This window comes from Antrostomus carolinensis, unplaced genomic scaffold (genome assembly GCF_000700745.2).
Source record: "Antrostomus carolinensis isolate BGI_N321 unplaced genomic scaffold, ASM70074v2 scaffold8958, whole genome shotgun sequence".
In the NCBI taxonomy this organism is placed as follows: Eukaryota; Metazoa; Chordata; class Aves; order Caprimulgiformes; family Caprimulgidae; genus Antrostomus; species Antrostomus carolinensis.
The window spans coordinates 29,488-38,149 of record NW_010330895.1 but is presented as its reverse complement, the minus strand read 5'-3'; the positions used below and the strand labels follow the sequence as shown (position 1 = coordinate 38,149).

The following is an 8,662-nucleotide window of genomic DNA, read 5'->3' as shown; positions in this document are numbered from 1 at the left end:
GCAGCCATAGAACCAAAGAATCACAGAAGCACTTTGGTTGGAAAAGACCTTTAAGATCATTGAGTCCAGACAAAAACCTAACTCTGCTAAGTCCACCACTAAACCATGTCCCTAAGCACCACATCTACATGTCTTTTAAACACCTCCAGGTACTGAAATGCCCAGTTGGGGGGTCCCAGCCAGCAGTACCCCGATGCACCTCAGCATCCTGCCCCATCAAGCTCTCCTCCAACCGCTCTCCTCTGTCTCCTTCTCCCATCCCTGCAGGGACGCAGGAGCTGTAGGACAGTGGTATAGTCAGAGGTGCAAGGTCCTGCAGCCAAGAATCAGGGTGTAGGTGGCACAGGGGACACCCTGAGCATGCCCTCCTCGACAGCTTGATTTGGTGCTCCCCACCACATCCCACTACGATGGGGCAAAGCATCCTCGTAGCAACAGCGCTGGTTCACAATGAAAGATTTATCAGGTGCCTTAGGGCCAGGGAAGCTGGCAGCTAAAGAAGTGGCAGCTGGCACTTGTCCTTCCATGCACAGGGAGAATAGGGCTGGTACAGACAAGCCCCACATCTTCACGTGGGTATTTTGCTGATGGCATCATTACTAACACCTTGCAGACACCCTCCTGCCCCAGGGTGTGTTACCCCAACCCCAAGGAGCTGAGAGCAGAGGGAAGCTCTCACCACAGGGCAAAGCCCAACAGCTAAAAAGGCATCTGGCAAGCCCTGCTCACCACCTCCAGACATATATTCCTTGAGGTTTTTAATAAAGCAGTGCCCCTCTGGGCCTCGCAGCCACTTCCCGGGCCCCATTTGTCCTCTGGTGTCAGGCACAGCGCACATGACGCCGGGCTGGAGGGTGATGCGGCAGAACGTGACTGTCTGGGGGAGGTGGTATCAATCTTGTTGCAATGAAAGACTCTTTCTCTTTTCTCTCTCTTTCCCCCTCTCCCCGTGCTAATTAAGCCCTCATCTTCGTCTGAGTCATTGGCACCACGTCTCCTGGTCGGCCAGCGCAGGAGCTGAGATGAGGCTCTGCAAGGGGAGTAGCACATCTCCAAGGGGGAGAGAAAGCCACTGTGCTGAAGGTTTCCTCAGGAACCTCAGCCCAGTGTCCCCACCACCCTGACACTGAGCCCAAGGCACAAAGGGTGATGCCAGCACATCCTGCTACAGGCACCAGGAGAGGGATGCTGTGGGCACAGACCCCAGTGCTGAGGAACACCCAGCACACAGCAGCAATAAGGACTTTGAGGGTGGGGAAAGCATCTGGAAAGACTCACCACCCTCCTCCTTCAGCACCATGGAAACCACACATACCTTCTCAAGGTCCTGCACTTTTCAAGAGCCTGAAGTCCACCACCAGCCCCTTTCCTCAGGGCCATGGGAGAAGTGAGCACAGGGAGGTGGGAGTGATACGTGAGAATCTTGTACAGCCAACACTCATCACCACTCTCCAGAGACACCCAGGCCACCGTGCTCTGCTCTGACAACTCCATTTGCCGTGGCATTAGTGCTTCAAGGCACTGTGCACCCCTCACCCCAAGCTTGTCTGGGCTTCAGCTCCCTGCCATCCATCCCAGGACTGCTCACCCTCAAAACTGGCTCCTGCCCAAAAGCCACAGGCATAGGGGATGCAAAGCAGATGAGCTCCTTTCCTACAGGTGAAGAAGACATCTTCCCCCAGGGCTAGGCTATCACCATCCCTTCTCCTTTGGCCTTCTCCCTTCCAGCAATGCTCAGCAGGAGATAGAATGGGAGATGGGGATGATGATGGAGCAGAGGGCTCCCAGGCTATGAGCCAGTGACACCAGCAGCAGTGCTCAGACCACCTCTTCCCACTGCATTTTGTGGGCATAGTCAAAGCTGGTGGCACCAGGGACCTGCAGCCAGGAAAACTGAGGCAGTAGCTTGTCAGTACCCCAATGGTACAGGCTGTCTGTGACCCCAACTTCTACATACATTTGGGTACCCAGCTCCAGTGGGGATGGAGGTAAAGGGGATTAGAGAGATTTTAGGGGGCTTTGGGGGTTACACGTCCAGCACTCTAACAGCCAGCAGCTCCAGGAGGGGCATTGCTGGGGAGCTGTGCCCATGGACCCCACAAACCTAAGGACATACTACTGGTCACTGTGAGCTCAGGGATGGTCCCAGCTACCCAGGCCAATGCCAGCCCTGTGCCAAGCAGCTACACGAGTCCTCGTGGCTGGTGCCAGCTTTGCTGGGACCCCCCAACCCCAAAATAAAATCTCCCAGGGCACATCTCAATGTTCCCTACAAAACCAGGAGCTGGTGATGCCCAGCCAGGATGTGGTGCCTCCAGCCCATCATCTGGCACCTGCTCAGCCACTCCAACTGCCAGAATTTGCCCTTTAATTCCCCAAGGAGCTGGAAGAGTTGCTCCAGCATCTTTGCAGCACCCAGGTTGCAGAGGCCTCAGCCAAGAGGACTTGTTTGGGAAACACAAGGGGTTTGGCATTTCACATGCTCTGCGTCTTCCACTGCTTCTCTAGCCCATGGTGGAGAGTGTGACCACAAAGCATCTAGTGCAACAGGACATCAGCACGCAGAACAGTGTGTGTGCATACACAAACACACACGAGTGGGTGTATTTCCATCTCTCCACTCTCAAAGCTGAAGCACATCTGCCCAAGAAGCCACAAGAACCATGCCATACCTGTCTGTGTTTGCCTGCAGGAGGACACAGACTGCCAGGGTTTTGCAGAGTTGTTGAGTCCAGGCTCCATTGCGTCACACAATCTGTCCCAGACTTTTGTCAATTCTACCTTAAAAACTCTCTATTCCCACTGGAAGGTTTCTCAAGCAGGTTCTCTTATGGCTGCTCTAATTTTCAGCCTAAATTAATTTGTGATCATTTTATATATCCCTCTGTTCTTTTACCAGCATTGGCCTTTGGCTGAAATACTGTTTCCCATCCTGATGTGTTTGTAGATAGCCACCATGGCCATCCCCAGCTGCTGCTTTGCTAGCCAAAGCAAGGTTCTTCCAATTCTCTCTTGCATGACTGCCTCCCCTTCCCTATTTTATCTAGTAGCTCCTTCCCTGCTCCATTCTGGGTTCAGTTCATATTCCCTAGATGCAGGAAATCCAAGTGAGTGATCCTGATGGGACCCCACTCCAACCCTGGATGATGCTACCTCTGCCTGCAAACCTCCCTGCTCCTCAGGGCACTGCTGGCCTGCGGTCACCCTGCGCTCCCTCGCTCATCTCCTCCTCCTCCACACTGCTGCTTCCCAATCAGCAAGACCTGGGCTTCTAGGAAATATCTTTGCTGTTCCTCAACAACCACATGGTTTTCCATTTCTCACTGCATCCCACATCTCTTCCTCCAGCCCACAAACTGCTCCAGCACATGGTGGTAACCTCCGTGCCCCCAGCTCCAGGAAGCCAACCAATGCTGGAAGCAGGAAAGCCCATGACTCATCCCCAAGGAGCCTTGACACTGGTCACCACCAGCCACTACCTCCCCAAAACACCACCCAGTGCCGTCCCACTGCTGCTCACTTCCCTGCCAGCCTTGCAGAGCTCCTCTTCTCCTTCCCCTCTTCTCTGCTTCATTAACACTTTCCCATAGCAAAAGCTTTACTACAAAGAGCAGCTCGACACGTTTCCAGGTCTCCGATGCCAGGTTAGCCTGGCGTGACCTACCTTTGGCAAACCCATGATTCATTTTCCTCTTTTGCCTTCCAAATCTGTTCTGAAATGGCATGCGATCGAGGTCAGGCTTACAGTCCTATTCCTGCCTGACTTACTTCCCCTCCGCCCCCCCCACTTCCTCCCCCTGCTTTTAAATATAGGCATCGCATTCGCTATTCTCCAGTCAGATGGTGCCTCCCCCAACTCGATGGAGTTGTTAAAAATACTTGTTACCAGACCTGCCATTTCATGTGCCAGCTCCCTCCAAGCATGGGGAGGGGAAGCCATCCTGAACGCCAGGCTGATGGGTGCGATGGTCTTGGCACTTGGCTTCCACTCGTGCTCGTGTCCTCATTCCCAATATCCAACCCTTTTTGTTGCCTCCATCTTGGTGTTGACCAAAAGCTGGGTGAAATATCCATCCGTGCCCAAATCTCCCCAGCAGTCACTTCACCATGCCTCGCTTCCATCTGCAGAGGTGGGGAACTGCTCACTGCCCCTTGGAGCTTCCTTCACAAGGTCCATGTTGGCATGACTTTAGCAGCTCCCGTAGCACTCTTCAACTTCTTCAGCACCAGAACATAGTTATCTTGACTGAGTATCCTCTTTTCCCATCCCTTTGGAGCATCATTTGTTCTTAATATCTCCCCATAGGCAGTGCACCATCACCATGGTCCACTGGGCCTTCCCACCATTTTTTCCCCTTTGCTGAAGGTACCACGAGGCCATTGTGTGCAGAGGTCAGTGTAGACATATGGAGTTTAACCTCCAAATTACACAAACACTGTAACTCCTTTAATGAAGAAATTCCTGGCTCCTGTGCTGAAGACCAAGTCCCACTGCTCACCCAAGCCCTTTGAGAAATAGCTGAAGAGAAACAGAGAAGCTGCCTGAGGGCTGATCTTTGCTGCTTCTTCCATTCCCTTTAAGACAACTACCTTTTTGTGATGCACCCCATCAGCCTAAACCATCACCACCTAACCTCTCCCATGGCCACCAGACCAAGAAATGTGTTTGTTGCTGCCTCCATGTATACCCAAGACACCAACACAACCAACATGAGCTTGTAGGTGAAGATTAAAAAGCCACAGCTTCCCCAAGGGACTTCACACCCAAGGGTGTTTCTCATGCCAAGGCATCGGTAGAGATACCCAGCAGGAGCTGAACCACTGGATTCACATCTCTACCATGGGCACAATCCATCCCGCTGCTGGCAAAGCCTCCAAGCCTATAAATGACAGCACCAGTGCGTGGGAGCAGGACCCTCATGGGGTAACAGAGCCAGCATGGTGGGTCCCCACCCAGCAAAGGAGGCCCCACCAGCTCTTGCTTCTCAACCCCCAGCACGGGGTTATTCCTGCAGCAGCTCTCGTGTTGAGTTTTGGTTGGGTTGGTTGTTTTATTATTTTATTTTATTTTCCAAAGGGCGGGAAAAGGCACAGGGAGCTGCAGAAGCAGGTCTCACTCAGGGGGCCAGAAATCTAAAGAAATCTAAATATATACCCGAGTCGAATGCAAAGCACAAGCTGGCAGCCCACACATACCCTCCCTCGGGCTGTGATCACATGGGAAACTTTAGGGTTTCTTTGCTATAGGGGAAGGGAGGGGAAAAAAAAAAACAATAACAAAAAAAAAACCCAACACAAATTCAGTCTCTCCTCAAAAATGAATAGAGAGCGTGTTCTGCCTGTGCAAGGTGACTTTAATGGCCACTCATTGCCCACCTGCTTGGAGAGGAGGACTGCGGACCGAGGCTGTGGACACCTAACTCATTTGGAGAACTGCAATGAGAGCAAGGGAGCTGCTGAACTTCATTCAGACAGTAATCCACCCTCGTTGATTCTCTGGTGTCTCGTAACAGGGCTGGGCTCCCCGCTTCAGGCTTTCCCTGGAGAGGAAGGGAGCTTGCTGCCCCTTCCCCAGCAGGAGATGTGTCCTAGAGACCTCCACGATTCAACATCAACTGCCCACACTGATGCCCCACAGGTGGTCAAATCACCTCTCAAAATCCATCTGTGGTATAGGGCAAGGGGGAAATCCACAGGACCCCCAAGGGCATCGGTGACCCCATCCTGCTCTCATTGTGGTCATCTGCTAGGGATCTCCCATTCCATGGAGAGGTCCCATGAGGACCCACAGCTTTGCCTGCTTTGCAGTCAGGCTTCATCAGGCAGGGACAGGGTGACCAGACCACCCCAGTCACCACACCTGGGCACGAGAGGTCTGCCTGTCCCCCCAGCCACAACCCTACTGAAGGGTTTTGGGGATGATGAGGAGAGCCAGGATCTCAGGAGGCTTTGCCCTGGGTGCTCTGACTGCCTTCCCCAGCCCTTCCCAGGGGCTTGCTGCCTGGCATGGGGGCAGAGCAGACCTGCTGGGACAGCGGGTGTAAAAACACCCCCATACATGATTTGTATGCCAAATCCTCAGCTTGGCAACTCCCGATGGCATGCATCCCGATGGGCTTTGCCACAGCTGATGGCATCCCTCCAACACCACCTCCATGGCCCCCAACCTGATCCTCCTTGCAAACCATGGCTGCATCCAGCTAAGAAACACCCAGAGGCCAGCAGGAACAGTCTCAAAATCTCCATACCTCAGCAAAACATGGGAAAAAAATACCTTATAGCAGATTCCCTGACCTAACCAGTTCCCTCAAGACGTTGACACCCGCTGCTGCTCTCCCCAGTGCAGTAACAGATCTCTTTCTTCCCTTTAATAGCGGTAATTTGATTTACTGCATGCAGGGCCATGCTTCACTCCCACCAGCCATGCCTGGTATCCATCAGTGACCCCAGCACTGGACAACATCTGAATGAAAATGCTTTGCTTTTCCAAATCAGGTTAATGAGGAAATTGGTACATTTCCTTTGCAGGGCCAGGGCTGGCTGGTGGTGGGACACATCCTGCCACAGCCACATATCAGGGTCTCTGGGCAGGGTGGGCACCTCCTTCCCCATGTCCTGCCTGTAGCATTGCCTTTTGCTGGCTCTGGGGTGCTGTGGGGTGTCAGGGGCAGGCAAAGGGGTGCACAAAGCTCAGCAAAGCCCGTGGGCATGCTGGTGTCTGTGTGTGCGCAGGGAAGGAGCCAGGAAAAAAACCCAGTAGATTTCATTTGTCTGTTTTCTAAATGGAATGCAAAAAAAAAAAAAGCATTGCTAGAAGCGTTACTAAAAATCAAGTGTTTTCAAAACATCTGAAGTAGGCGTGGAGACTCGTTTTTGTTCTGTTCTCCTCCGATCCACCCAGAAATAATTGCACCCAGATGCCCCAACACTGATCTGCAAACCTTGTCCCCATGCACGCCTCCTCCTCCTCTGTCCCCATGCTGTGACCCCACCTCTGCTCCCAAACCCCCACTCTCTCCCTGCCCAGACCCCTCCTGCACCTTCCCCAGCCCCTGATAACATCATCCACTTAACTGCCCTGCCAGCAGGATGAACTTTTCCTGATGGAATATTTGCAAAGCTCTGAAGCCTTCATTAATCCCAGCTCTGGACTAACTCAGCACCAGTGTTCCCAGCCCAGATCCTCAGCATCAGGCTCAGACATGTGCCTCTCCTGCCAGATCCTGAGCCTGGGTGCTGCAGGGGACCATGGTTTAGAGGGGACCAGCTTTGGAGCTGATTTTCCATGGGGTTTGGTGATTGCCAGGCTGAATCCTTGCTTTGTTTTGAGCACGCTGCAAGCCCAGAGAGGCAGCTCAAGCCTTGCAATACATTTCCTAAACGTGGGAACATCCCCAGCTGCGATGCTGTGGGGCAGCAGACCATGGTGACCTTGCTCAAGGACCCCCACTCACCCCAACACCCCCAGTCTAGCCTTGATACACAGCAGCACATGCACCAACACCGAGGTGTGGAAACAGCTTTGCAAAGCTTCACTGGCACAGTTTCCAGCACCAAATCTGCTAATGAAATTAGAGACTCTGCGCTTAACGAAGATGAGCAGCGGGAGCCAGGCAGAGCCGAGACTCCCTGCTACCTCCTTCTTGAGCCTGGAGTTGTTGGGTAGTGCTGGAGTGTGGTAGTTTCACTCCTTTGGCTGCAGGCAAACAGAGCCACTTGCTCATTCTGCCCCCCACGCCAGGAAATAGGGGAGAGAAATAGAAGGGCTGAGATAAAAACAATTTACAAATTGAAATAAAATAATAATAATAATAGTAGTAGTAATAGAATATGCAAATGAGTGATGCACAGTGCAGCTGCTCACCACCCACTGACTGATGCCCACACTGTCCCCAGCCAGCCATCCTGGAGTAGAGACAGCCCTGAAACTGAAAAGGCAATCTCAGAAGAGTGATCCCGAGAGATCCCAGAGAGAATTCCCAGCTTTCTGGTCAACCCTCATTCATAAACTGACCATGACGTGATAAGAGATGGAATATCTCATTGGCATAGCCAAATGCCAATTTTGGGTTTTGCTATTCACCACACTTCATCCCCCCCTCCCAGTCCTCTGCACATGCAAACTACCCAAACACCATGACCTTGGACTTCCAGCAGCAACTAAAAACACTAGTCCTTATCAAAATTCTTCTCATAACAAATCTCATGCTGAAATCAACACACAGTGCTTTCTAGCTACTAAGAAGAAAATTAACTCTATCTTAGCAAAACCAGGACACAGAGCATCACGTCAGAGCATCAGTGCCGGAGCATCGGTCCCTCAGTTCCCCAGCTCCTGCCTGCAGATGGTCTGGGAGTGAGACTTTCCCGCGCAGGCAGGGAGGAGGGTGTGGGCAGGGAATTTTTGACAGAACATGCCTGCAAAGCTGGGGATCCAGCAGACACAGTTTGCTTCTTGCTATGTCATTTCAGCACACATACAGAGTGGGGGGGCGGGGGGTGGAGGGGAAACAGGAACATTTGGCAAGCTGGCAAGGGTCTGGCTTTGCTGAGTGCGGAGAAAGAGCCATTTAAACAGAAGCTGTTTCCAAAGGGAGAAGAGGGTAAAGCCTGCTGGCTGCCACACACGTGCCCGTCAGGGATGGGCTCCAGCACCCACGGC

At 52.6% G+C, this 8,662-nt stretch overlaps 1 protein-coding gene across 1 annotated transcript in view; it reads right to left on the bottom strand.

Annotated features, from left to right (window-relative positions):
• Positions 1-8,662, bottom strand: part of LOC104528901 (voltage-dependent R-type calcium channel subunit alpha-1E-like) — a gene marked incomplete at its 5' end in the record, with an annotated part of 60,174 nt that overhangs the window by 22,636 nt on the left and 28,876 nt on the right. The window lies entirely within an intron of this gene.